Here is a 27,497-nt window from a genome sequence, read left to right as displayed (position 1 = left end):
CCTCCCCCTTTAAGAGAACTTGCTCACACAGCAGAATCCCAAAACCCTAATTCCCTAACACTGCAGCTGCATTTGTGGAGATGGAGTAGTGCCAACTAGAGTTTTTATGCCTTCTTGATGAAGTCCCAGACATCTTCGTGGAAGCCAGGATGCTGCTTCCAAATCTATCTACACACGCCGATAGATCGAGTGCGTTCAGTGGTGCGAATCGGATGGCTTCAACACCTTTAAAACTGGTCTTTCTGGCATCTTGTGATTTGCTTTGTCCATTGCATAGGAGGGTGTGACGTTGGGCACAGTTAAGGTTAAGGGCTATTTGGCCTCCTACATGTGTCTTCTTGAGGAAGTTGCCTGTTTAAATTGGCACTAGTGGCGCTTTTTCTGAAAGATTTGCTAAATCCTCCCACTCCATTTATTGTTACTTATAGGGTTACTAGTAGAAGGGGGGACCCTACTCAAGCAGCAACCACAGTTCTTGTCAGGGTGAAACAGAAGGAAAACCCCATAATAACCTGGGCTTAACGCTCTGGTAGTTTGGCAGAAAAGCAATCAGGCTTAACTTAGAAGCAATGTGTAAAGTATTTATGCAGCAGACAAACAATAGTAAATTGAGAACACCACACAAGAACAATCCCTCACCAATTTAGAAATACAGAGTAAAATTTGATAAATTACTTGACATCAAAAAGTCAAAAATGCAATTAGTATAACCGGAGATATTCAATAAAAAAAATTGGGACTAGTACTTAAAAGCACAAAGCGCCATCTGTGGTTATTTCTATTTTCTATTTTCATCACTTGTAGAGAGCATGGTGACCCAGAGGCATCACAGCTCTGGATTGGAGGATGCAACATAACGGAACCGGAAGAGCACCTTAAAAGACTACTTTATGTGAAGAGACAAGTTATGATTGCTTTTTGGAAGTGTAGCTCATTTTCTGTCGCTCAAATGGCCAAGGGAAAGCTTTGCTATATTAAAACTGAAGGAACAACCTCCTCTTCTAACGTTTTTAATAGCCGGGGTGGATGCCAGGTGTAAGTTTAAAGATCCAAGTAATCTGTTTGGAGTCTAAGGGGTAACCAGTTGGTGTAGGGTAGACAGGCAATGGTCGTGTAGAGCCCGGTCAGCAATGCACAGTGATTTAAATTCCACTCTTTGGACAATAGGAAGCCTTGAAGGTCTCTCATGCCCTGCCTAACTGACTGTGATCTAGGAAGTTTAAGCAGTGTGAGTGCGGCTGCATTTTGCACAACGTGCCATTTCTGGATTACTCCTTTTGGGGATCCCAGTATAAGAAGTTACCATAGTCCAAACGAGACAGGACCTGGGCTTGAACCACCACTTTTCTCGAGGTCTTGGGGAGCAAGTGTAAGATCTTGCAAATAAACCATATCATTACAAAGCAACTGGCCAGCTTTTTGGGGGCCTGAGCTTCCATAGTCAAGGTATCTTCAAGCCACATCCCTAGTCTTTTTATAACAGTCTCAGGGGTTGTAAGGGGGCCAAGGCCAGTAGTCCAGCCCAGACCGTGTTGGATGCTAGAATTATCTGGTTGCACAGGACCAGGACAAAGTCACAAGTTCAGGCCAACAACAATGGAGTGTGGGCTGGCTGCAGGGACCACTTTAGGGCCCATTGTACAAAGTACCTTAAATCCTGGTTGCTGAATATTGCGAGGTTCCGCGTTGAGGATGCGTCACACATCCGTGATTTGGGGGTGCGATGCGAGGTCCTGTATCGAGGATGCATCATGCAGTGGTGTTTCTGAGGAGCTGCGAGGTCCTGTGTCAGGGATGAATCGTGCAGTGGAGGTTCTGAAGAGCTGCAAGGTTCCACATCAGGGATGCGTCGCACAGCAGTGGTTCTGTTGCGAGGTTACAAGGCGATGCTTCGTTTCTGCTTGGACCACAGCTAGGCTGGCGGAGGATATTCAGGCCCACTTCCAAGGGCTCAGGACTGGGTGACACTACTTGGGGGTGGCAAGACTCAAAACCGACAGAGTTACGGTGCTGGGTTCAAGGTGGATGAAACCTTTTCTGTCCCTGATGCTCTTACCAGGGGGCCAGTCAACTAGCCCTTGGAGTTACTCCTGCGGTTATGAGCTCAAGATGCAGGTCCAGTCCTTCTCACTCAGGCACAGTAGGGCAGCAGAGAAGCTGTCCTTTTTTGCAGCAGAGCAGCACAGCAGTCTTGTGAGTCTGTCACAGGTTCAGAGGTGTACTAAATAGTTAGTTCTGAGGGCCCAATATTTATTCCTTGTGCCGCCTTTGAAGTAGGTGAAGGTTCTAGAGGTTTCCACCCCCTGAGGTGTTTGGAATTTCCTGCCTCCTTTCCCTGGCCCTAGGTTGTCTAGGGACATTAAAGAAAAGACTAGTGTGAAACAATTTGTGAGTGTGCGGAGGCAGAGTTTTTGTGCTGTGCAAGTGAAGTAGGTGAAAGCTCCGCCCGATCAATTCAAAGGTGGCCAATCCTGCCTAGACCTATTCCTCTTTGTCTCACTGTCTGTAAGTAATACACAAAGACCAACGGCCAGCTACACATAGTCTTGTGACCCAGTTTACAGGCTACAGGCACCAAATGGTTGAGACAAGAAAATACCAACTTTCTAACAGTGGTAGTTTCTGAATTGTGACTTAAAATCAATCTTTACCATTAAAGGTGGTATTACATTAAATTCTTTAGGGTCCAAATTCAACATTCCTACCTGCTCCCAGTTGCAATTAATTGTTAAATGTAGAAGGTAACCCAATGTTATCCTATCAGAGAGGCAGGACTCACAGTAGTGAATAACTAATTTATTAGTTTTTCACTACCAGGAGGTGTACAACTCAAAAATACATGTCCGACTTTTTAAATCCACTGCATCCTGCCCTATGGGCTGTTTAGGGCCTATCCGAGGGTGACGTATATGTATTAAACAGGGAGATTTTGGCCTATCAAAAGGTTTATTTTGCCAGGTCGAAAAGGCAATTTACACTGCGCACACAAGCTTCATTAGCCGGTCAGAGACATGTTTAAAAGGACTACTTAAGTTGGTGGTGCAATAAGTGCTGTAGGCCCACTAGTAGCATTTAATTTATAGGCCCTGGTACTAAGGACTTACAGGTAAATTAAATTTGTCAATTGGGTGTAAGCCAATTTTACCATGTTTAAATGAGAGAGCACAAGCACTTCAGCAGTGGTAAAGTGTGCAGAGTCCGCAAGTTAACAAAAACAAATTCAACAAAAACAGGAGGAGTTAGGCAAACAGCTTGGGGGAAGACCACCCTAAGGCTTACAGGTCTAACATTACTCAATTTGATGCAATTCTCTCATTGACAAACTTGATATCATCCGCATTTGAGCCGTTACCCTGTTTTACATCTCACCCTTAAGACAGTTTTGTTGGTACCAGTAACTTCACTGTTTTGAGTCAGAGAACTTCATGCTCTCTCATTAAGTCCACCTTTCACAGTTTCCTACCCATATAAGTTGGTCATTCGCAACTGATCTACTTACAAAGTGCAGTTTCTGCATTTCAGATGGGTCAGTCTACCACCCTTGCATCCTGATCTCTCCTACGCATCCATCCAAGGAGGAGAGTGACTACTTAATCATATGTGCAATGTCATATTACGTTGTCCATATGCAACAGGATGGAGAGGATGATTAGCTTTTTGTGGATTTCGCCAAATCTTGAAAACGTCAATGTGGAGACCAAATGTGCCATTTTTTATTTTTTCATATTAAGATTTGCTATGTCTTATTGCATCATTGCTCTTTTGATTGACCTCTGCACGCGTTGATTGGCAACGGTCAAAGAATCAGGAACTGACATAGGTAGGTGCATCATATACTCTGGAATTTTCATTAGCAGTTGTGCCAGGTTTATGAATGAAGCTGCATATGGCCACAGTTGTGTAGCTAGGTTGCAATTGGCTCTATTGCAAGCAAAGTAATTGACCCCTCAATAGGGTGACATTTCAGTCTGTCAGCTGCCTCCGACAGTCCACAACTTCCTTCGATAGAGTCTAAATCTGCCATATCAAAATTCACTACCATTCTCATATACCCTCAATTGCATTTACGCTTCCTATGCTATGTTTCTGCAATTCAAAGCCATAACCCTCAAAAGCATTACCAAAGCCTATAGGTTTGACCCTTGTAAAGTGCACGCACACTAAGACATAACATGCAGGGACCCCACACTCGCACTGCTGCCCTTCCATAGGCACATCCCTCACGTAAGCATATGCCTCACTCAGGACTCAGTGACAACTTTCAAACTGAAAACCGCATATGCCTCACTCTGCACTCACACAGGCACTCACACAAATTCTAACCTAAAGATCACTTACACTGCACTCACAAAATACAATTTTATTCTTATATTCAAACAGGAACATCCCTCACAATGCACTCACAGAGCATGATGGCCATACTGCACTCATTCAAGCACACTGCTCACACACAGGGTGCAGAGTTTGGACAGATGGTGGCATTAGAGAGACAGGCTGAGTATCTGGTGGATCGGTCCACTAGTGTAATTCAGAGCTCTTGAAGTGAACTACACTGAGGTTATCTTATCTCCCATAAACCACACTTGGACCAGCACTGCAGACTATGTTAGTCTGATCTTTGTGGAATTATGTGTTCTTTGTAGTGCAAGCGTATGCAGAAAGAAAGAACGAAAGGAAGAAAGACAAAAGAGAAAATATGGTAACTGAAAGCAGAGGGCATGTGCTTCAAGAAAAAAAAGTAAAAAGCAAACCTTTGCTCCGTTCTGCCATCCTGAAGCAGTAAAGAATGATAGAGTGTGCGTAATACTGTTTTAAAATGGTGGCATGGTTTTAAAGCTTGCAGCAGTGATGCCTGGTGCTCTGCGTAAATAAAAAAAGTTGTGGTCCCGTAGCAATGGCAGCCGAGCTGCTGGTACTTTCATTGCTCAATTAGCCCTAGTCTGCATTCAGATGAGCTTCTGGGGGTGTGCTAAGGGAAATATCTCATGAGGTCCAGAATATCACAAAGTAAGCAGGCAAGATACTGTAACTTAGACTACCGAATGTTCTAAAGGACAATGGTTATCCATTAGGCAGACCCAAACATTGACAATAAAGCCAATGACTCAAGAGAGCTGATTCTGTGCCCAATTGTATGTATGCTGTTAATAAGGGGTGGACTAATATGTGAATTATACTCTGACTGATGAATAGTTGAAGTGGGCTTACCTAAAGTTCATTTTCTGTATGCAAGATTGTCTCTTTTTTTTTTTAGAAAACATGAGGCTGATGAGACAGCTAAAAAAATCTTTTGGTTAGGCCTAAAACACATAGAAATAGATAGGGAGCAGGAGCGCAGTGGATCCTTGGCTCACACGCTTAAGACATACAGCACCGGTCAAGAAATTACAATCTTCCCTGAAAAAAATTGAACAAGTGTGATACATCAAGACCAGTGTAAGTTTCCTTCAAAGACATGAAACAAGTGTTGTACTGCGGGTCCAATCAGTGCAAACTTCATTCAAAGGCATGGAACAAGTGTGGCACTGCCGGGCCAGTGCAAGCTTCCTTCATAGACACAGAAAAGTGTGGTACTACAGTGCCAGCCAGTGCAAGCTTCCTTCAAAGACATGAAACAAGTGTTGTACTGCTGGTCCAATCAGTGCAAACTTCATTCAAAGGCATGGAACAAGTGTGGCACTGCCGGGCCAGTGCAAGCTTCCTTCACAGACACGAAAAGTGTGGTATTGCAGGGCAACTGCTAGCTTCCTTCAAAGACATGGAAAAAGTGTGGCACTAGGCAGCACCATTTAATGCCTTTCTTAGATACATCGAACAAGCAACATTTCAGATTTGGAACAAGTGTAAGGAAGAGCACTGTGGTGTATGAATGCAAGCTTGACTCACATGCATAGAAAGATTTACACACACAAAACAGGTAAACACCTACACACTCACACTCATATACTCTCACACTCACTCACACCCACCCACCCACTCACACACAAACACACACACTCTCTCTCTGTCTCGCATTTGGCAGTAGTGTAAGTTCTCCTCACACACATCACAGGTCATCAACAGCGGAAACTAAGCTATCCTAACATACAAAGCAGATATCACACTGGCAGCAGCATCTAAGCTTATTTCAGGCACAGACTATCCAGAGTAAAGTATAGAGATGGGCGAGTCACTGATGGCTTGAACCAGATGCTAGGATATGATTCACCGCAAGGTTTTCTTGTTCCCTCAAGCCCAACGTGAGTTGAGTTTTCTTGTGACTTCCTCCTGCTATTCATGCTCGAACCTCATACACCAAGAATGAAAGACAAAGCATTAAACTTTGATGTCAAACAGGAGCGAGAAGGGAATACCAATTTAGTGGCTGAATTGCATAACTTGCCACCAAAAAACCAGGGATTAATCTCGATTTAGCCACCTGACCAAATTTTGTGATCCTAGGCAATTCTTTCATTTTATTGTGCCTCCTAGATTTACATTGCTGCCTTTGAGGAAACCTTGAAATATGTTGGTGTGCTGTAAAAATATCTCTCTTTGAGATGTGCTGATGGCGCCCAGGATGAGCACTGCCTTAGCTAGGCTCCGTCTGATCCAACTATACTATTTACACACAGCATATTTAACCCCTGCACGCCTCTATAATGCTGGTTTGAACCCGACTATATGCTGCGTGCGCTGCAGCCAAGATCAAGCAGACTTCTTCCACATGGTCTGGACCTGTCCCCTCCTGGGGCAGTATTTGGAATGCATAGAACAAGAGCTCACAGAGGTCTTGGGTTGGAAGGTTCTACACAACCCGCTAAACACGCTCCTGGGGATTATGGACGGCTTGGATGGGTCCAGGAACGACAAACTGTTCTTCAATACGTCTATGATCGTAGCCAAAAGATACATAGCTGCCAACTGGAAGTTTCCCAATCCACCTAGCGTCGCAGAGTGGCGCAGGGAAGTGGACTGGTGTGAGGCACAAGAGAAAGCCCTATATGAAGCTCGGGGTTGTCCGACTAAGCACCGTAAGGTTTGGGGCAAATGGCTGGGACAGATAGACTAAATAAGCTTTCCTCGATTGACTGTATGTATCACATGGGAACCCCGTGAGATCCTTCTCTATTGCAAACTCTCCCCTGAGTTCAGAAAAATGATTTGGCCTCCTGAATTTCCCTTTCCTTCTTCCAATGAGAAATCCGCTAAAAATTTATGAGTGTGGTTTGAGGATAACCTCTCCTTTTCGGCTCAAGTAAAGAGGATTTCAGGTAGCTGTTTCAGCCTTCTTAAAACACTTACGAGTTTTCTCCCTCTTCTGCCTAGATCTGCCAAAGAGACGGTTGTTCGGGCTTTGGTCCTGTCTCGTTTGGATTATGCTAATGCCCTGTATGTCGACATCCCTGGATATTCCATGAATAGACTTCAGGTGATCCAGGACACGGCCGCTAGGCTGCTTTCGGGTATTTCTAGGAGGAGCAGTGTGTGTGTGCTCATCTCCGCCCCCTTCACTGGCTGCCCGTGGCGGAGAGGGTCAAATTTAAATCACTGGTGATAGCTCACCATGCACTCTATGCTCTTGGGCCCTCTAATATATAGAAACGGTTCTCTTTTTATGTCCCGCCTAGACAATTACGATCTTCTGCCCTTCTGTTGGCTAAAGTGCTGCGTTTCTCCCACCACAAACTGGGTGGCTGTTCTCTGGTTGTTAAGGCCTCTCAGGCCTGGAATGTTCTCCCTTTTCTTCTCCACAACACTCAGGACCTGCTAGCTGTTAAGAAATGACTAAAAACTCATTTGTTCCCGTAATCTCTGACTGTGATGTTAGAGACTCCTCTTGGTTCCGCGCTGGGACACTCCCTGGAGTAGCTAATGCGCATTATAAAAGGATTTAACATGGGTTACCATGGTTTGGTATCCAAGAAAATGTGGAGCTTCTTATTGTTACGGAGATGTACTGTACTGCTTGTCTGTTTACCTTTGTCTAAAATCAATAAAATTGTTTATAAAAAAAGAATATCTCTCTTGTATTTGACTTAAGAGGATATAATGTTGCTCCTTGTAAAATAAGAATATAGTCCACATATATGGTGTACATTACAACTGATTTGCCTCTTAGCTCATTAATGGTATTGTCGTCTGAGTGGGGGTGAGGGCATGAATGTTTCTAAGTTCATGTTGAAAAACTATCACTTTTAAAAAACGCCTCTCAATGCAGTGGTATAATCTAATGTGCCATGTGAAACCCTTGTCAAAGAAATATAGTTTTTTTAATTTTGAAGACACTTTATCATACATTTTAAATACCAGTTGTTGCACGATTCTTATGCCAAATGTTTCCATGACAGGGCTCTTAGAGCCAAGAAGGCCTCTTAGAATCAAGACAGACCCTTAGCTTTGCTCTTCTTGTTAATTTGTTGTCTGTCGCACACCTCTACTGCAGTAGTGTGTATATCGGGTAGAGTTTCCTAGCCTCAGATTCCTTACCCTTTATTTCCCAGGCGCCAGCTTGAATCTGGAAGAGTTTTTGTGAGCAGTACCCATGAGCGCTGGTCGAGGGCATCTTCCACACCGGATGTGATGTCTCAGTACCTACATAGGTGACACCTAGGCTCACGGACGTCAGTTCTTTTCTTTCCGTGCCAGACAAATCTGATCCGGGGAAGAACTACTCTGTCACTGTTTGACTGGATTTTTTCATGTTTTGTTGAGTATTTTTGAGGATTTTCCTCCTGTTGTGTTAGGAAGATAACATCTAGCAAACAGGACGCAAGCCCTGCGTAGCCTGTCATTGTCCAATGTCAGTGACGGATTTGCACCATTTCTACCTGTGGTGTTTAGAGCGCAACAAGGATTGAAAGTCATGCTCCGATTGCTGCACCATGAACCCAAAGGCTTTGAAGGATAGTCCCTAAAGCTCATGGCGGCTCGCAATGCAACTCAGTGTAAATTGAGGTCCTGGTCAAGAGGAAGGTACCAGGATCGCATGCGGAGTCTGAGGTCATCTTCCCATTCCGAGTCCTCAGGACACAGGTAAATTGAGGCACAAGAACAACAAGTCGTCAAAGAGGTCTTCAACTACTTCTCGACCTTTGGCCGATGAGATGAGGGAGCAGTTGGCCCAGGCGCAGTAGAGCCTGCACCTGGGCCAACTCCCCACCACCTCGATTTTCTGGGAGACATGGGGAACCCCACCCCACTAACAGATTTCTATGAGGCCATGTGCCTCATATTTGGGCAGCCTGACACCTACGGCATGCCTTCGGATCCCGCGGGGTCAGGAGGGGCCCCATCTGGTTCCACTGTGGCAGCTCCAGCCAGGACTCCAAGGGACACCCATGGATCCATTCCTGGATCCGGACCGGTGCTGGTCATACCAACTCGACCCACCCTGATGCTCGTACCAAAGCTGCCAGTGCCCACTTGTAGCACCATCCCCATTGTGAACCCCTGACTCCCATACGGAGCCGGATGGACGTACCCTGATGCTGACTCTAGTGCCGACAGGAGCCTTACCTCCTATATTGATTGTGAGCCCTATACCCTCAGACTAGGACTCTGGGAAGAATGGGAAGCATCACTGGACCCTAGAGAATACCAGGGTGTGAGGAACTGGGCAAAGCCAGTTGACTGGATACCTCTCCAGATATTGGTATGCTTCTCCACCCTACCGTGGCTACTGAGGAGGGAATTATTTACAACAAGGGGTGGTGAGGGACAGAGTCTCTGAATTAAGCAGAATACTCTCACCCAGTCAAGAGATCAGGGCTAGATCCAACACCGTTTTTTAGCTCATTGCACCATCCCAGTTTCAGAACCTGGCTGTATGCAAATTAGTCTGTTCCTGTCCCAGTGCATGATGGGAACAGGGCAAACCAAACTACAAAAGCCAATTCTTACACTGGGAAGGAAACAAGCTTCCGGGGACCGGTTTCTGGCATTACAGCCGTCTTCGGCCCGGCTTGCTTGAATCCTGATGGTGCAATGAGCAAGGGACTCATGTCTGAGTATACCCTTCCACGCTTGGGGTGGACAAAATTATTTACAACAAGGGGTGGTGAGGGACAGAGTCTCTGAATTAAGCAGAATACTCTCACCCAGTCAAGAGATCAGGGCTAGATCCAACACCGTTTTTTAGCTCATTGCACCATCCCAGTTTCAGAACCTGGCTGTATGCAAATTAGTCTGTTCCTGTCCCAGTGCATGATGGGAACAGGGCAAACCAAACTACAAAAGCCAATTCTTACACTGGGAAGGAAACAAGCTTCCGGGGACCGGTTTCTGGCATTACAGCCGTCTTCGGCCCGGCTTGCTTGAATCCTGATGGTGCAATGAGCAAGGGACTCATGTCTGAGTATACCCTTCCACGCTTGGGGTGGACAAAATTATTTACAACAAGGGGTGGTGAGGGACAGAGTCTCTGAATTAAGCAGAATACTCTCACCCAGTCAAGAGATCAGGGCTAGATCCAACACCGTTTTTTAGCTCATTGCACCATCCCAGTTTCAGAACCTGGCTGTATGCAAATTAGTCTGTTCCTGTCCCAGTGCATGATGGGAACAGGGCAAACCAAACTACAAAAGCCAATTCTTACACTGGGAAGGAAACAAGCTTCCGGGGACCGGTTTCTGGCATTACAGCCGTCTTCGGCCCGGCTTGCTTGAATCCTGATGGTGCAATGAGCAAGGGACTCATGTCTGAGTATACCCTTCCACGCTTGGGGTGGACAAAATTATTTACAACAAGGGGTGGTGAGGGACAGAGTCTCTGAATTAAGCAGAATACTCTCACCCAGTCAAGAGATCAGGGCTAGATCCAACACCGTTTTTTAGCTCATTGCACCATCCCAGTTTCAGAACCTGGCTGTATGCAAATTAGTCTGTTCCTGTCCCAGTGCATGATGGGAACAGGGCAAACCAAACTACAAAAGCCAATTCTTACACTGGGAAGGAAACCAGCTTCCGGGGACCGGTTTCTGGCATTACAGCCGTCTTCGGCCCGGCTTGCTTGAATCCTGATGGTGCAATGAGCAAGGGACTCATGTCTGAGTATACCCTTCCACGCTTGGGGTGGACAAAATTATTTACAACAAGGGGTGGTGAGGGACAGAGTCTCTGAATTAAGCAGAATACTCTCACCCAGTCAAGAGATCAGGGCTAGATCCAACACCGTTTTTTAGCTCATTGCACCATCCCAGTTTCAGAACCTGGCTGTATGCAAATTAGTCTGTTCCTGTCCCAGTGCATGATGGGAACAGGGCAAACCAAACTACAAAAGCCAATTCTTACACTGGTAAGGAAACAAGCTTCCGGGGACCGGTTTCTGGCATTACAGCAGTCTTCGGCCCGGCTTGCTTGAATCCTGATGGTGCAATGAGCAAGGGACTCATGTCTGAGTATACCCTTCCACGCTTGGGGTGGACAAAATTATTTACAACAAGGGATGGTGAGGGACAGAGTCTCTGAATTAAGCAGAATACTCTCACCCAGTTAAGAGATCAGGGCTAGATCCAACACCGTTTTTTAGCTCATTGCACCATCCCAGTTTCAGAACCTGGCTGTATGCAAATTAGTCTGTTCCTGTCCCAGTGCATGATGGGAACAGGGCAAACCAAACTACAAAAGCCAATTCTTACACTGGGAAGGAAACAAGCTTCCGGGGACCGGTTTCTGGCATTACAGCCGTCTTCGGCCCGGCTTGCTTGAATCCTGATGGTGCAATGAGCAAGGGACTCATGTCTGAGTATACCCTTCCACGCTTGGGGTGGACAAAATTATTTACAACAAGGGGTGGTGAGGGACAGAGTCTCTGAATTAAGCAGAATACTCTCACCCAGTCAAGAGATCAGGGCTAGATCCAACACCGTTTTTTAGCTCATTGCACCATCCCAGTTTCAGAACCTGGCTGTATGCAAATTAGTCTGTTCCTGTCCCAGTGCATGATGGGAACAGGGCAAACCAAACTACAAAAGCCAATTCTTACACTGGGAAGGAAACAAGCTTCCGGGGACCGGTTTCTGGCATTACAGCCGTCTTCGGCCCGGCTTGCTTGAATCCTGATGGTGCAATGAGCAAGGGACTCATGTCTGAGTGTTGGATCTAGCCCTGATCTCTTGACTGGGTGAGAGTATTCTGCTTAATTCAGAAAACTCTGTCCATCACCACCACTTGTTGTAAATAATACTGAGGAGGGAGCTTCATATGCAATGGTGGTGCGGAGGTTAGCTGAGTTCCTTGACCTTCAGTTGCCCTCAATGGCAGTCAAGACTAATATCTTGACAGAGGTGCAGCGGGAGTAAATCCATATATCTGAATTGCTACTCCCGTACAATGACGCCCTCACTGACTTCCTTTTGGGGACCTGGTCCAAACCCAACACAAGGGCTCCTCTGAATAGGATGAATTCCTGCCGCCACTGCCCTGCTGCCGGGGACCCAAATATCATCCAACACCCTACCCCCTAGAGCTTTGTGTCCCTGGCCTCAACGTCCCATGGCGCATTCTCTGCCGCCACCCCGTAAAAAGGAATCCTAGAGGCTGGATTCTTTGGGGAAGAAAATGTTCTCTTCCACCAGCCTGGCATTGCGCTCTGTGAACATCGCATGCCTTTTGGGCCGTTACTCCCACACTCTGTGGGACACGGTTGTGCAAGTGCTGCCATGGGTCCTAGAGGAGGCCCTGGCTGTACTCTCTAAGGATGTTGCAGACAGGAGAGACACAGCATAGTTCACAATACAATACTGACTTGACACGGCCAACTCCCTGGACAGATTGGTTTAATCAATGGTGGCCCTGAGACGCCACGCCTGGTTAAGGGTGACTGGCTTTTCGGGGCGATGTTCAGGCTTCCCTTATGGACATGCCCTTCGCTGGCGTTCTGCTCTTCGGAGGCAGGCAGATTCTGCGCTCAAGCGTTTCAAGGACAGTTGGGCTTTCTATGGAGCCACATCACTCCCAATCTGCCTTTCACGGCTACGGAAGGAGCTTCCAGCCATGCCAATTTTCTACCAGACTCTGAGCTACCCATGCTCCTCAGCCTCTGCGTGGACAAGGGTGCAGTAGCCACAGACCTCATAGGTCAGGTAGCCAGCAGTCTGGTCAGTCCACTACCTCTTCTCCCCCGGCACCTGCAGCCTCCAAACCTTCCTAATCTGCTCCTTTACCACGATGGGCAGTCCACAACATGGACAGGTGGGTTTTGCAGATTGTCTGAAGGGGCTACTCCCTCCCTTCGACACTACCCCGCCCTTTATGCCTCCATCTCACAACCAGCATACAGGAGATCATCTGTCTCTTCTCTTCAAGGAAGTCATGGCTCTCTTGTCCATGGGAGCCATAGAGAGGGTTCTGCTGCCAGAAGTAGGCTCTGGTTGCTATTCCCGCTACTTTCTGATTCTTAAAAAGGACAAAGGCCTTCATCCGATTCTGGAAAAAGGAAAAATTCAAAATGCTCATGTTGACTCAAGTCTTGTCTGCCCTGGACCCAGGAGACGCAATTCGTGGTGGCGCTTGGTCTCTTTCAGCAGTGAGGAGAGCCTTGGTTAGATATGTTCGCTTCTGCCGACAACTCGCAATCTCAGCAGTTTTGCACGCTGGAGTTTCCAAGGTGGCTCTTGCTCAGAGACGCCTTTTGTCTCGAGTGGAGTTCAGGCCTCCTGTACGCCTTTCCGTCCATGGCACTCTTGCCCAGAGTTCTCAAGAAGATCAGGTACAACTGGGATCAAGCCATCCTTGTGGCTCCGGACTGGGCATGGAGAGTCTGTTATCACAAATTACTGCGCATAACCATCAATCCTGCGATCAGGCTGCCCCTTCAGGAAGATCTTCTTTTGCAACAGCAGGGGAGGGTTATTCACCCAAACCTGTCTAATCTCCCTTCTTGTGAGGAGATTGAGCAGTAAGAGTTGACAGTTTTTGACCTTCCTCCTGAAGTCTGTGACATCATTTTGACAGCTAGGCATCCCTCCACCAAGTCAGTTTTACACCTGCTGTTGGAAAAGATTTGTTGCATGGTGTAGGAGGCTAGCTTAGTATATGGTGCACACTTTTTTAAGTGAAGCACCCTGCACTGATCCCGGCAACCCATATGGTGATTTTAGTGGTCTTAGACTACCATAGAAAGCTCTCTAAGTGGTAGCTGTGGAGGGCAGCCTTCAGGCGTAGTCCAGAAGGAGTGTTAAGCAGCTTGTTTTTCCAGAACTAATCATGTAGTGTAGGCGAAACGAAAAAGAACCACACAGTGTAGTTATAAAAATAGAGATATTTACTATAACACATTAGTATATCTCCTACCCGGAGATATCAACACAATACACACAATATTTCAAATGTAGAACAGGTAAGTAGCACACATACACAGTGGTCTCCAGGGGGAGACCAAACCATATAATAATAAAGTGTAATGCAAACTGTGACTTAAGTCGAGACTTGACTCAGAAGACTTAGGAGAGCTGGGGACCCAAGGAACCACCTGAGCTAACTATCCAGGAACCCCACATAGCAGAGTAGAAACACAGCTGCGTACTCCATTCAAGTCAGTAGGAAAGTCGCAGTTGTAGTTCTGAAGAAGGACCCTTCCCAGTGGGCCCTGAAGAAACCCCGTGGAAGATGGAAGGCTGGAGAGTCACCCACCCGTGAATACCCAGGGAACCAGGCTACCTACACAAGGGAGGCCCGATGCATAAGTGCGAAGTGAAGTCGGAATCCGCCGTATAACACAATGGAGGGCTTCAGTGAAGATGCCGCTGGTGAAGAAGGTGAAAAAGTTCTTTGGAACCCAAAAGTAGAGTCATAAAGAAGAGTACCTGCAAACAGAGGGGACAGAGTCAATGCCACTCTGGAGTGACCAGGTGGATCAGAAGACCAATGACCACCGATGACGGAAGATGCAGGAGAGTTGACAGTGACTTTGTCGCTGCAGCTGTGAGGACCTGGCGATGCTGTGGAAGACCATGTGCTGTTCACTCTCTGTCCCACGTTGCAAGTTTAGAACCAGGAGGTCGGTGTCCAGCGGAAGTACCAACAAGCCATGGCAGCAGCAACAGACGTGGAAAACGAAGAAGGTGCAGTGTCGGGACCAACAAGGTCCAAGGGACTCACCAAATGCAGGAGAGTCAGAGAAGGCCCCAAGCAAGCAAGGGATCCCACTGGAGCCAAAGACGTCCCTCAAGAGGACCCAGAGGCCGAAGGCACAGAAGTCACAAGAGGACCTTGAGCAGCTCACCAAAGATTCAGGTCCACAGTGTAGCAGATGTGGTGAGGACGAAGATCTTGGCAGGAAGGAATGCTGGAGGCTGGAGCTTTTTGGAGCCCGAAGGTCTCTGGAGAAGAGAGTCAACAAGCCTTGTCAACGGCAAGTTTATGCAGTGCACAGGGGTTCTGCTCCAGCAGTTCCAACGAGGGATACTGGCTTCAAACTCAGTGAGGAGACAGTGCAGGCCTCAAGGGAGTTGTAGGACCGCCACCTGTGTTGCTGGGCCTTTCAAAGTCCTGAGGGCATCAGGAGCAGCATACAGGTCAGCTTAGTTGCGGTGCCTGCAGAGGCAGGGTAGTGACTCCTTTACTGCAAGGGAGATTCCTTCAGGCCTGGAGAAGAACCTGGATGAAGCACATGCACATATAACTCAGAAGACTGGCAGGACAATGAGGCCAGGAGCAGCAGTAGTCTTCCCAGATGCAGTCTTGGTTCCCAAAGCGAACACATGAAGTCCTGTCTGGGAGGTGGTCAAACCTCCCTGTGACAGGATACCTATTGTTCTACCTTCCCCTGCTCAAGCTTGGCTCAGCAGCAGGAGGGCAGAATAGTGTATATGGTCTGCAGCAGCACTAGCTTACTGTTAGACCCTGAAGGGATGGTACCGGGAATACGAGCCCCCCAGTACATGAGATCCTACATCCAAAACTGGAATCGGTTTTGGTGTAGGATTCCAACATGTTTGATACCAAACATGACTGGTTGTGGTGCAGCCAATATATAGTTAGGCATCTCGTAATTAAATTGATGTCCACTATATGTATAAAATGGCTGACCGCACTCACAAAGCCTGGAGAGTTGTCTCCTGGGTTTGCAGGGGTGTCCCGCTCATTCAGGTCACCCTCACACTTATAACCAAGCACCCTGCCTTCTTGAATGAAAGGCCTGCTTTAGGGATGACATAGGTTTTAAGTGCAGTGACCTCAGATATAAGGAAACTTATATCTGTTGTGAGTGGTGCTAGCACCAGCTCACACAGGCTGCAATGGCAGGCCTGTAGTCACAGTTTGAGTGGTCTGTCGTGGGTGGCATAATACATGCTGCAGCCCATGTGAGACCCCTGGTGTAACTATCCCCCGGGTACCTTACTACCATATACTAGGGACTTAGAAAGGTACACCAGTAGCCAATTAGGAAGGTACCGAAGTACTTACCATAGTTCAATTTAGAGAGAGAATACTGTGAATGGAGTCCTCATTAGCAGGATCCCAGTCAGACTAGACAGAAAACAGAATGACACCAGCAAAAAGTGGGGGTAACCATGAAAGCAGATCCTACTTTCCCATTCATGGTATAAAGACAAACACACTGGTCGCCTTTCTGAGGTCTTACTCTTCATTCTTTCCCTTGCCTAACAAGGCTCTGCTGTAGGCACTCTTAAGGCCTATCTGTATGCTCTTTCTGCCTTCTTATGCCTGTCTGATCAACTTTCGTTGTTCAAATCCCCGTTGTACATAGGTTTCTAAAAGGCCTTAACCATCTCTTTCCTCCTTCACCATGTATTATGCCTCAATGGGACCGCAATCTGGTCTTGACTTTTTTAATGTGTGCTCGTTTCGAGCCTCTCCACAATTGTACCCTCAGGATTCTCACACTAAAAACAGCCTTCCTTATAGCAATAACATCTGACCGTAGAGTGAGGGAGCTAAAGGTCTTATCACCAAAGCCGCCTTAACTCTCAGTCTATCCTGACAAACTAGTAGGCACCCCATTTCATGTAGGTCAGTCTGTCACCCTGCCTACTTTGTATGCGTTTCCACATCCCTCTAAAGAAGAGGAGTGACTCCACCGCCTGCACCCTAAAAAAGTGTTGTTGTTCTACCTTGACCACACATGAGAGTTTCCGTTTGGCAACCAACACTTTGTGGGGTATGTTGGTGCAAATAGAGGTCGGGTGGTGCAGAGGCAAACCATCTTGTATTCTGCATCAAAACCTGCTGCACACTGCCCAACAATCAACCTCCTGAAGGCTTGCAAGCTCATTCCACCAGAGCTAAAGTTGCATCCACTACGTTAGCATGCAGAGTTTTGGTCCTGGACGTCTTCCAGGCAGCAATGTGGGCTTTCCTGCATGCGTTCATCAAACATTACTGTCTAGACAGTCAAGTCCATAGAAATGGGCACTTCTCCCTTTCAGACCTGCAGAACTTCCTTGTGCGAAATTGGTCTGCAGACCCACCTCCAAGGATGGTACTGCTTGGGTATCTATTCAAAGGTTAGGAATCTGCAGCTAGAAGTCTAACAGATGAACAACTTACTTATCTTCAGTAACGCCTTACATGGTAGAGACAATTCCTAGCTTCAGATTCCTTAATGACCCACCCATCCCCCCCTCACCCACCACCCCCCCTACCGCAGCGTCACTTCCAGCACAAATGACGTATGTGGAGCCGATTGCCGCCACCTACCGACATGCAGGGGTATTGCTCACTAAAAATCTTTCTAGATCCAGTCTGGCGCCAGGTAAGGAATCTGAGGCTAGATAGAGTCTCTACCAGATAAGGTGTTACCCGACAGTACGTAACTTGTTCGACAGTTACTTGAGTCCCCCCTCATTCATTCGGTATCTCACTCTGGGGAACAACATCTTGTTTTCCGAGAGTCTGGATGCTTTCTACAGGTTTCAATAGGATAACGTTTCCTACTTCGGGGTTAAATAAGGAAGAACTGCATTAGCGACCCTAAGAAGTTTTTTAACATTACCTGTGCATTATTTTTAGCATAAAATTAAATAACCCTCAAATCATTGATTTTCCCAGTTCCAGAACTCTATCCTAGTTAAGCAATATTCATTTACTAACTGCCTTTGTCTGAAAGCTAAACGCTGTAATTGCTCTGACTGTCTTGTCCTCAGAAGCCACCCAGCAGCATAGGCATAACTTCTTGTTTGACCTGATGGCACGAGGCAGCCAGGGCTGAATGTCTCACACTCTTTTTTTTAAAAATGTGCATGTGCACCGCTCAACTATTCAGTGTGTGCGCAATTTGTCCTTCGCAGTGCCGCCCACAGGTGCTTCAGTAAATTCTGCTGCTTGCAGCCTGACACCTGCAGCTGAGCTAATTGGATGGGACTAACAGTAAGCTCCCAATGCTATGATAGCTCCTGTGGCTCTAGTAGGTGGTAGTGCTGGAACAATTTTCAGACTGGTGGTGCTGCCATCAATATTACATCACTGAATTCATAGGGATTCAGAAAATTCCAAGCATTACACAAAGAACAAGTGTCGCACATGAGCCTTGCTCATTCAGCAGGAGAATAGCAAAGCTGCAGTGTGTAGTTTGTGTTGCATTTAGGGGCACAACATTACAAATATATTACTGAAGCATGGCGTGGGAGTCAGTCAGTTACAGACATTTTCGACTGTAATGACCACTACGTTTGTACAGACATACAATTTTTCCTGATAAAACTATAAAACTATATAGCGCACAAACGAGGTGTGAAATTGGGATATAGCCAATATTTGTCATTTGCGCATTACTAAGTAAAGTCTCTTGATTTGTTTTAGCCCTATCAAAAACTTTGTTTCCATCACTCTTTAGAAGTGGAGAAAAACACTTCATTTGAGCTTTCCTGTTTATTTATTTTGAAGTGTTTGTACACTTTATTTATAGGTATTCAAATTTTGTTTCCTGTGAACGAAAACAACACCCCAAAGCCTTTCGTTTCACACCAGCAAGGTTTTCACATAGTTCGTTTTATAAAATCCTCACTCTTTGCAGTAAGTGAAAGAAACGTAAACACTAGTCTCCATTTTAAAAGAATAAGGATCAATTTGTCAGAAGATTCGACTAACATTTGACCTTTGAACACACAGCAAATGTAATTCGAAAAAATCAAAATGTAAAGTCCTCATTAATGGTTGTTCACATTCGGAACTTCAGCAAGGTTATTGACCTCTCAGAGCCCGAGGGGCTGTTGTTGTTGGGGCCCCTCCCACCGCTTGGCCCTGGTGCATTGCACTTGCGGCACTGTATAGCCAATAGGCGGTGCTGAAGAGAGATTGCTGAGGACAGGTTTTTCTAGATCAGTGTGAAGCCTCGAAGAATAAGTCATAAGATAAGAAATCTGCAGGTAGTCTATGCATCCACCAAAAGTAATTGTTACCAAAGGTAAATAAAGTGTTCCTATCTACATTTTCATTGCACTGTTGTGCCTATGCACATCAAAGCTCATTAAGTAGAGTACAGTTTTTTCTTCATTTATTCACGGCCCCCTCCATTTAAATGTGTTCGGTTTGACTGCAAAAGTATTTCAAAGCTAAAGACTGTGAATGGATTGGAATCTTCGGAGTCCACCTGCAGCTAGTAAAGTCTGGAACCCAGAGGCGTGCGAGGAGTAGAATCATCCATACTTTAGGGTGCTGATGGGCATTGCAGCTGCTATGAGGAATTCAGAGAGACCAGTGGGAGATACCATTGTTGTGAGAGCATGAAAATAATGTATTTGGTCCTAGTCCGGTGGCTGTATTATTTTAAACGCAACAATTTTGCAAGGGACCACTGTAGCCTTCAGAACCAACATTGGAGGAAGTCTGTAACCTTTCCTTTCTGTGTGTGGAGCAACTCACAATCACTGATATCCTGCCCTCCCCCATGTAACACAAGGGCCTCATTTAGAGCTTGGCAGATTTCTATGCTCTTAATTATCAGCAGATATCTGCTGCTTTTTGGCAGAAGCCCCATGTCTGCTGCCATTGGTCTTTAAATTGGCTCATTATACGTTTGTTTATGGAACCCTCCTCCCGTGCCTTATTGGCTCCGGAAAAATTCTTATGCCATATCAAGTCACCAGTGCCAGGTGGCACCACTTGACGTTGACCACTGTATCATGAAATATTGATGGGCATGATTTTAGAGCCTAAATATAGGACTCCTACCTGCTGAGGGGCTTGGTCACGTTCCGTCATTATCTGGGCCAGGGCAGAGGGTTTGTCCCTACGTAGGGAATATAACCCGGGCCTCAACGAATACCCCATTTCCTCCAATTGGAACGCCATTCTGACCAATCTCCAGGCCTCCTACAAGCTGATGTGGAGACACATGAGACTGCTGACCCACTGCTTACAACTGCAGAGTTGCACCCACACACCACTTGAAACTGCAATCAGAACTGTCATTTTATATATAGCAAGCTGTATACTGAGCTGAGTGTCATGTTTGTAGTGATTTAGGATAGTCGTGGCGAACTTGGGCTGTTGCTGCACATTCCTTACTTTTTCTATATACTGTTGTTGTTGGTTACTGAAAGTTGATATGCAATGTTACGGTCAGGATCGCAGTGTAGCAAATTAGATGTATCATTGAAATTTAACTGTAGAACCCCTCTCTAGAATTGCTTTTGCTTGGCAACTTTAGATCGCTGAGAGACATGGTCTAATGTTCTTGTCACACTGTATTATCACAATGCCAAACTCCATTTCCCAATTGGATTATGCTTATACAGTGATTTACTGTGTCCTGATAGCATTTTCATATACAAAATCTTAATAAACAGATCAAACTAAAAAATATGACTCCTACCTGCTGGTGAGATCAGTTTCTAATGTTTCAGGCATTAAAGGACCTGAGCATCTTCAGCCGTAAAGTGTTTTGCAATTTTATTTTTAAAAGTGTTTTAATCTATTTTAAAAAATGGAGGAGACACTCTTTCCAGCTAAGATTTCAGGTTTTAAATCTTGGGGGTCATGTAGGAGAGCTATATCTGTTCTGGATTCAAGGTGATATGTACGGAAGGTAAACATGATCCTGTGCAGTGCGACATATGTGCAACAATGAATACTGTAGCAATTAGAGGAAGTGAGTTAAAGCTCTACATGGCATTGGTAAAGAGCAGGTTTTGGTATCCCAAAAAGGTCTAGGTCCAGATTTAGAATTTCATCACACGGAAGGAAAACTCGTCCTCGTGACGCCATGTTAAGAAATGTATGTGTTCACAAGAAAGATGATCTTTTCCTAGCCAACTGCTGTTTATTCATTCTTTGACAGAAGTGATTTTCCAGCACAAGGAGTAGTTGGCCTTTACAATTGAGGTTTTTCCATCGGGCTGGGCTACCTGTTTTGTTACTCCAGCCTCTGAGGTGTCTAGCTAGGCTGTCATGGGGAAATAGTCATCAGAGTCAATATCAGCTACTATGGCAGCTTCAGCCTTGATGTCCATGCTGATTGCTTCCAGAAGGTCATTGGTAGTGGTGTTGCCTGTGACATCTCTTCCGAAGCCAGTTATAAAGGCTGTGGCAAGTGTGTGGCAATGGCTGGATTGAGACTGACAGTGTCAACTTTAATATCAGGGTAGTTGTTCAATGATATCATTCTGAGTACAGCAAAGGCTCAGTCAGAGAAATATCTGAAGGAGAAGGAGTTTGTGCAAATAAATAAGTTGACTACTCAAGAGGCTTTTGTAGGTTTCAATACCTACTTGGGTTTGGTTCTGACAACAGTCCTTTTCCTCATAATGGTAGTTAAATAGATGAGAAGAAGAAAATTGGGCAAATAATTTAACAGCCTTCAGAAGAGGTTTTTCCTTTCACTGAGGCTCTACCAGACAAAGTGAGAAATGTCTGCACAAGTGCTCTCTGCCCCTGCACTGTTGAGGACCATATCCAGGAAGAATAAATCTGCACTTATTGATCCCTTGTGGATCCTGTATATTAATCTCAACCTCCTTTTGCTGGTAGTCTGGAGGTCCAGTTCATGGACGTCATTTAGGGATCGCCAGGGGTTGCAGTTGCGACCCCTGACCTCCGAGGAGGCCAAATCAGTGCCTAGAACACAGGGGTGTCTCGTGTTATCAGTCAGGCTCTAACCTCGTTTTCTGCTTATTTTTATTACATTAATAGTGAAAATAGTTTATTATTCACTATTAGTGTAATAAAAAGTGCAGCAGAAATAACTGGACCTTCACTAGCATCTTAGATAAGAAAAAAGATGGTTTTAATGTATGTTGTGTGTGTGTGCATGTGGGTGAGAGTGAGTTCTGGCTGAGAGAGCGTGTATATGTGTGAGCATGTATGATTGTATATGGGTTCGTGGATGTGCATGTGTGTGTCAAAATGAACGAGTAAGTATGAATGAGGAAGAGTGAGGGAGTGAGAATGAGTGATTCAGGGAGAGAGTGAGTGCACAAGAGTTTGGGAAAATAAATGAGTGCAAGTCAGGGCTAATGATAGAATGAGTGTGAATAAGTGAATGTAAGTGAGCATGTGTTGTAATGCTTGCAGATCCACTGTTGGATCTGGCTTGCTAACTTGGCTTATAGAAGCACCCTTGGCAAAATGTTGGCACTGGAAAAATGGAGGCAGTACTTGCATATACTGCAGAATGCTACTGCTGGCACACTGTAGGTAACTTTTGGCATGGAGCACTCATAACAAAAATGCCAGGGCTGGCCTCCTGAAGGAAGTTCTTGGCATAGTTAGCTCCAGTAGCAAATTGCATATGATGGAACATTGGAGGAGGTTCTTAACATATTGGAAGACAACTGTGGCAAGGTCATGGGGCCATTCATGACACAATGTGGTGCATGACATATTAGACATAACCTTTCACATAAGGTACCGCCATAGTGCAAGAGAAGCATTATTAGGAAAGCTCTCGCATTGGCACATTGTATGCAATGTTTGAGCAAAAGGGACCACCATGGCAACATTCTGGTCCTACCATTAGAGGTAATTTTTAGGTCTCGCTGAGTCAGCGCGCATGCGCTGCTCGGAGAGACATTTAGTAGCTGCTTCAAAAAGCGCTACTTTGCCGGCCACCAGCTTGCTAGAATGCGCGCGACGTGCACAGCACCTTTTCCGGTCATGCGCACAACTCGCGTCACCAATCGCTTTTTTTTTAATTATTTCATTTAATATACACGGACGTTGCTTTTCTTACTTATTGCACACATTAATTTCCTGTTGTATGTATTAGTCTGTTTTTCTTTAGCCCATATGGACCTTTACAATGAGTATATGTTCGTATTTCTCTAGGTTACGTTATCATTTGTGCAGCATCAAACAGGCATTGGTACGCTTCATGCATTTGTTGAACTGTAATTACCATCTCTAAGATGGCGGTGGCTTTAGGCATTAGTTTATTTTGTCTACATCAGTCCCCTGTCTAGCTCTTTTAACTTCTGGCTCGTTTCCACTAACACTCACTATTTCACTCGACCACTCACTGGGCGTCCTGTCGACTCAGACCGATCACCAAGATACTTTCCTTCCTCTAGGGACGCATCGGAGATTTAATTAAGCATGTCAAAGGTATGATACTTGTCCCTTTTACTCGCGCAATACTATACGTATTGCAGCTCACAAGCTTTTGTTTTCACTGAGCACCCATTTGCACCGAGTGCTTTCAGCACGTCACCGTTTTTAACTTGCTTGTTATCAATGCATTGGACAGTACTTATTAGTGTTGCCATCAGGCTAGAATTTCACCAAGGGGGGCGGTATTATCTGAAGAGCTGTAATAGTGAGAAAAGTGAGCAATAAGCCAAAGCATGCTTTTTCACTTCAAAATATTTATTTAAAATAGTGCAAACAAAAATAAATCACATTAAATCTATTTATTAGCTGTACAAACTATGCCTAAATAAAAAAAGAATAGTGATTTCACACATCTTCATACAAAGGATTAGCATTTTTTCTGAGAAATACGGCTACCAGTAGAACATATACTGTTCTGCATCTACTCAATTTTAATGGCATTTCCCAGTGTAACAGCTAATGAATAATCATCTCAATATATAACATGTCATTTAATTGTAGTCAATATTGTTAAAGCACACAATCATGAAATAAAAATAAATAAAACACCATACAAGTAACACCCATTAACAAGCAGCCATTGACCCAAAGCTCTAAACATCTGTTTGGTTGGTTTGACTTTACATGTATATTGAAAGGAGTGTTCTACAAACCCCATGTTCTGTCGTGTTTTGTGTCCAGCCCCTGATGCAGCTAACTGGAAATCTAGTAACATACACCAATCCACTCATGACCTGAGCCATTCATTTACAGAAAGTGCATCTGTATTCCTACAAGTCTGGTCAACGTTCCTTTACGCCACCAGCAATGCCCACATTAATTAGGTTAGGAATTTTAAACTTCAGGCATTCATGAGTTCTTCGAGAAGCCCAAGAGAACGATTCTTGGTGTTGGCTTCAGCAACCATTCCATGACCGCTGAGAGGGCCATTATGTTATTTAAGCAATTTTCCCTTCCTCACCACTCTTAACTGACCCCACATAGTCCTCAATTCTAGTCTGAGTTATAATAGTTGATAAATGTAATTCCGAAATATAGACTAACAAAATCTCACATTGAAGAAATTAAGAACTCTTTTCTGGCATATAAAACTCTGTGCGGAATCTTAGGGAAGAACAACCCAGCCATTAACTAAAGCAATGGACCAGGTAGCAGATCCATAGCATACCCACAGCTGGTAACACACTATAGCTATTAACAGGTAGTGCTCGATGCACTGAATAACATTACAAACAAAATAACAAATTAAATAAGATAATCAGTGAGGGCAAATGACGAATTGAAAGAATGATCCATTGGTTGAAGAGGCAAGCTATCTTGTAGCCTCTTAATACCAGAGCTGAGCAGGTGGGGAAATAAAATTAGCGACATCACACAGGTGATGCATGCAGATTGCGATGGGCAGTCTTAAGAACTCTGTGTTAGCCTTCACCCTCACCTGGTGTAGCAGGACATGCTTGTTTACGAGGGAAGAGAGCATAAGACTACAGGCCATACAGTGCACTATACAGTTGTACTGGCAAGTTGATATCACACCACCACGGTTTGCAATACGGTTATTGGAAAATTGCGATCACTTACACGAAGATTCGCTCAAAATGAGAACATGTGTTAGGTGCTCAGGGTAGTCAGAACAGCGGATATTTAAAATAATATGAGGGGAGAGCAGCGCCCAGGAAGAATATGTTTATGAGACAAAGACATTTTCATTCCTGCTTTTCCCTTATGATGCCGCCATCTATTCTGACGCAGTCCACCTCTCAAAATGAGCTCACCCACAGGTTTTAAAAAGAGGATGACCTAAACCCTGCAAAATGCAGCAACATGAGCTCATCCAAACTCTGCAATGTCGGGTCCAGTTTTCATCAGACGAATCCATTATCTTATTCCTGCAGCAGGCGGCACAGTGGATCCAGCCAAGCATCAAGCATCACATTTGTAATAAGGGAGGTGGCTTTAGGCTTGCTCGATTTCTACAAGAAAGACCAGGATGGTCACAGTTTTTACCCTTCAAGACAGCAGAGTGGTCAGGCGTTGCAGCGTCACTGGTGCAGAGTGTAAAATGAAGTGCTACAACTCAAAATATACATGGTGTGTAGGCAGGAGCCATACAACAGTGTATGCACCCCTCGCATTCCTCTAAATGACAGTCACGTCTCGAAGAAATAACTGGATAGTTATCTGCATGTACTAACTGATCCCATTAGCTCCCTTTCAAAAGTTCAGCCAGTTTACCTATGCATTAACCACTATAGTCTGTATTAGACTGCACAAGGTATATAGATACATTCTCATGCCCATTTGCAACCTTCTAAGAAGCTGTGAGTATTTTGTCGCCAACCAGATAAGGTTTGGGATCCTGCATGCTATGACTCTAACACAGGTCCTTAAAAAGTGATTTTAATCAACGGAGTACAGGAACACTCAAGTTCACTTGACTAAACAACTGCACTAACCAACACCAAAATTGGCACACACATGTGTCCCAGATGGGCATATCCCACAATGGGAGAGCAGCCCAGATTTCAAATAAAGCTAGGGGCCATTCTGGAAACAGATACCTTTGTTTTTCTACATAATTTTCATACGTTCTCATTTTTCCCCTTAGTTTGTAATTAGCAAATTGGTATAATGTTCATCCGAATCATTCTGACCATGGTTCTAGCTCTTTGGATCTATAGAGAATTCGGGTCTCGAGCAAATCAGGAAAATGCTTTAAGTTGGGTTTCTCCGTTTTCCCATCCTAAATAGCATGTTTAAAGTACAGCCACAGTGCTGTTCATCATTATACAGCCCTGCAACAGAATTCAGCAGACAGTCACCTCAATCATTTTGGCTGAATCACCAGCTCAAAAGGCAATCAGATGTCATCTTTTCACCAGCCTCCTGTACACAAGAAGACTAACACTGCATACACACCAGAAGAGTGGTTTAGCATGAGATAATCAAATCCAATCAAACACAAATAACATTTGTAAAAAGTTCTACATGCCACAAATGTTTCCAATTATAAAATAAAATAGTAGAGCAAATCATAAATTGGTGGACTAACAAACAATCAGGACATCAGGACAGGACCTGTACACCTCCTCTTAGCTCGGGATTTGGCAACAATATTTACCTGGTATATCTAGTGAAAGGGTGAAGTAAAACTCGTGCACAAGCCTGGGGACATGGGCACTATCTCAAGCAAGGAATTATACTTTCACTGCGGTCAACAACTAAAAGTTATATTTGCAAACATCACACAATTGATCAAGAAAACAGTAAACTGTACCAAGTCATTTTGACTTTGCCTAATTTAATGTCACGTGTTGAAAGGCAAATGTCTAATTTCCTTCATTTGTAGTGAGACTAATCATCATCTTGGGGGAACTACCTGACATTAGGATGAGCAACTGTGACAGTAATATGTTGCAACATGTGCATTTAACCATTTCGTGGCCTGAGAATGTGTGGGTCAACGAGGATCTACATTTCAGAAATCTCTGCTTTGCAGACAGGAACCAAGAGCATGCCACCTCTTATGTTCAGGTGAAGGAATCCACCCACCAGGGAGCAGCCCCATTCTCCATTTTGTTTATGAGCCATATGTGACTGCCTTATCCATCAGGGGCCTCAAGATGCAGTTTTCTGGGCTGCGCAAACGCAGATGGATCTTCATGCTTCTTTTTTTGCCTATACCACCTACTGGCTTAGCCAATGGTTTTTGGCTAATTTGTACAGCATCGCTGATGTTGTGTGGCATATCCAAACACAAAAAGAACAAGCATTGGCATAGCCAATAGGTCTTCCCTTTGGGACCTTATAAGTATTTAGTTATGCAGCACTTATCCTTACAGCAACAACATTAACTGTTGCTTAGCTAAACACTTATAAGGTCCCAACGGCGAGACCTATTGGCTATGCCAATGCTTGTTGACATTAGGGAGCACCCGTAGGACATTTTAAAAACCTAATTAGGTGAACTCATAGGGATTTTCAGAGTTCAGTAGCTTAGCACACCAT

General features: G+C 45.0%; 1 protein-coding gene across 5 annotated transcripts in view; it reads left to right on the top strand.

Annotated features, from left to right (window-relative positions):
- ULK4 (unc-51 like kinase 4) overlaps positions 1-27,497 on the top strand; it is a 2,246,396-nt gene that overhangs the window by 882,803 nt on the left and 1,336,096 nt on the right. The window lies entirely within an intron of this gene.

This window comes from Lissotriton helveticus, chromosome 10, assembly GCF_964261635.1.
Source record: "Lissotriton helveticus chromosome 10, aLisHel1.1, whole genome shotgun sequence".
NCBI lineage: Eukaryota > Metazoa > Chordata > Amphibia > Caudata > Salamandridae > Lissotriton > Lissotriton helveticus.
The sequence above is the reverse complement of the archived record's forward strand: the minus strand, read 5'-3'. Positions and strand labels throughout refer to the sequence as shown.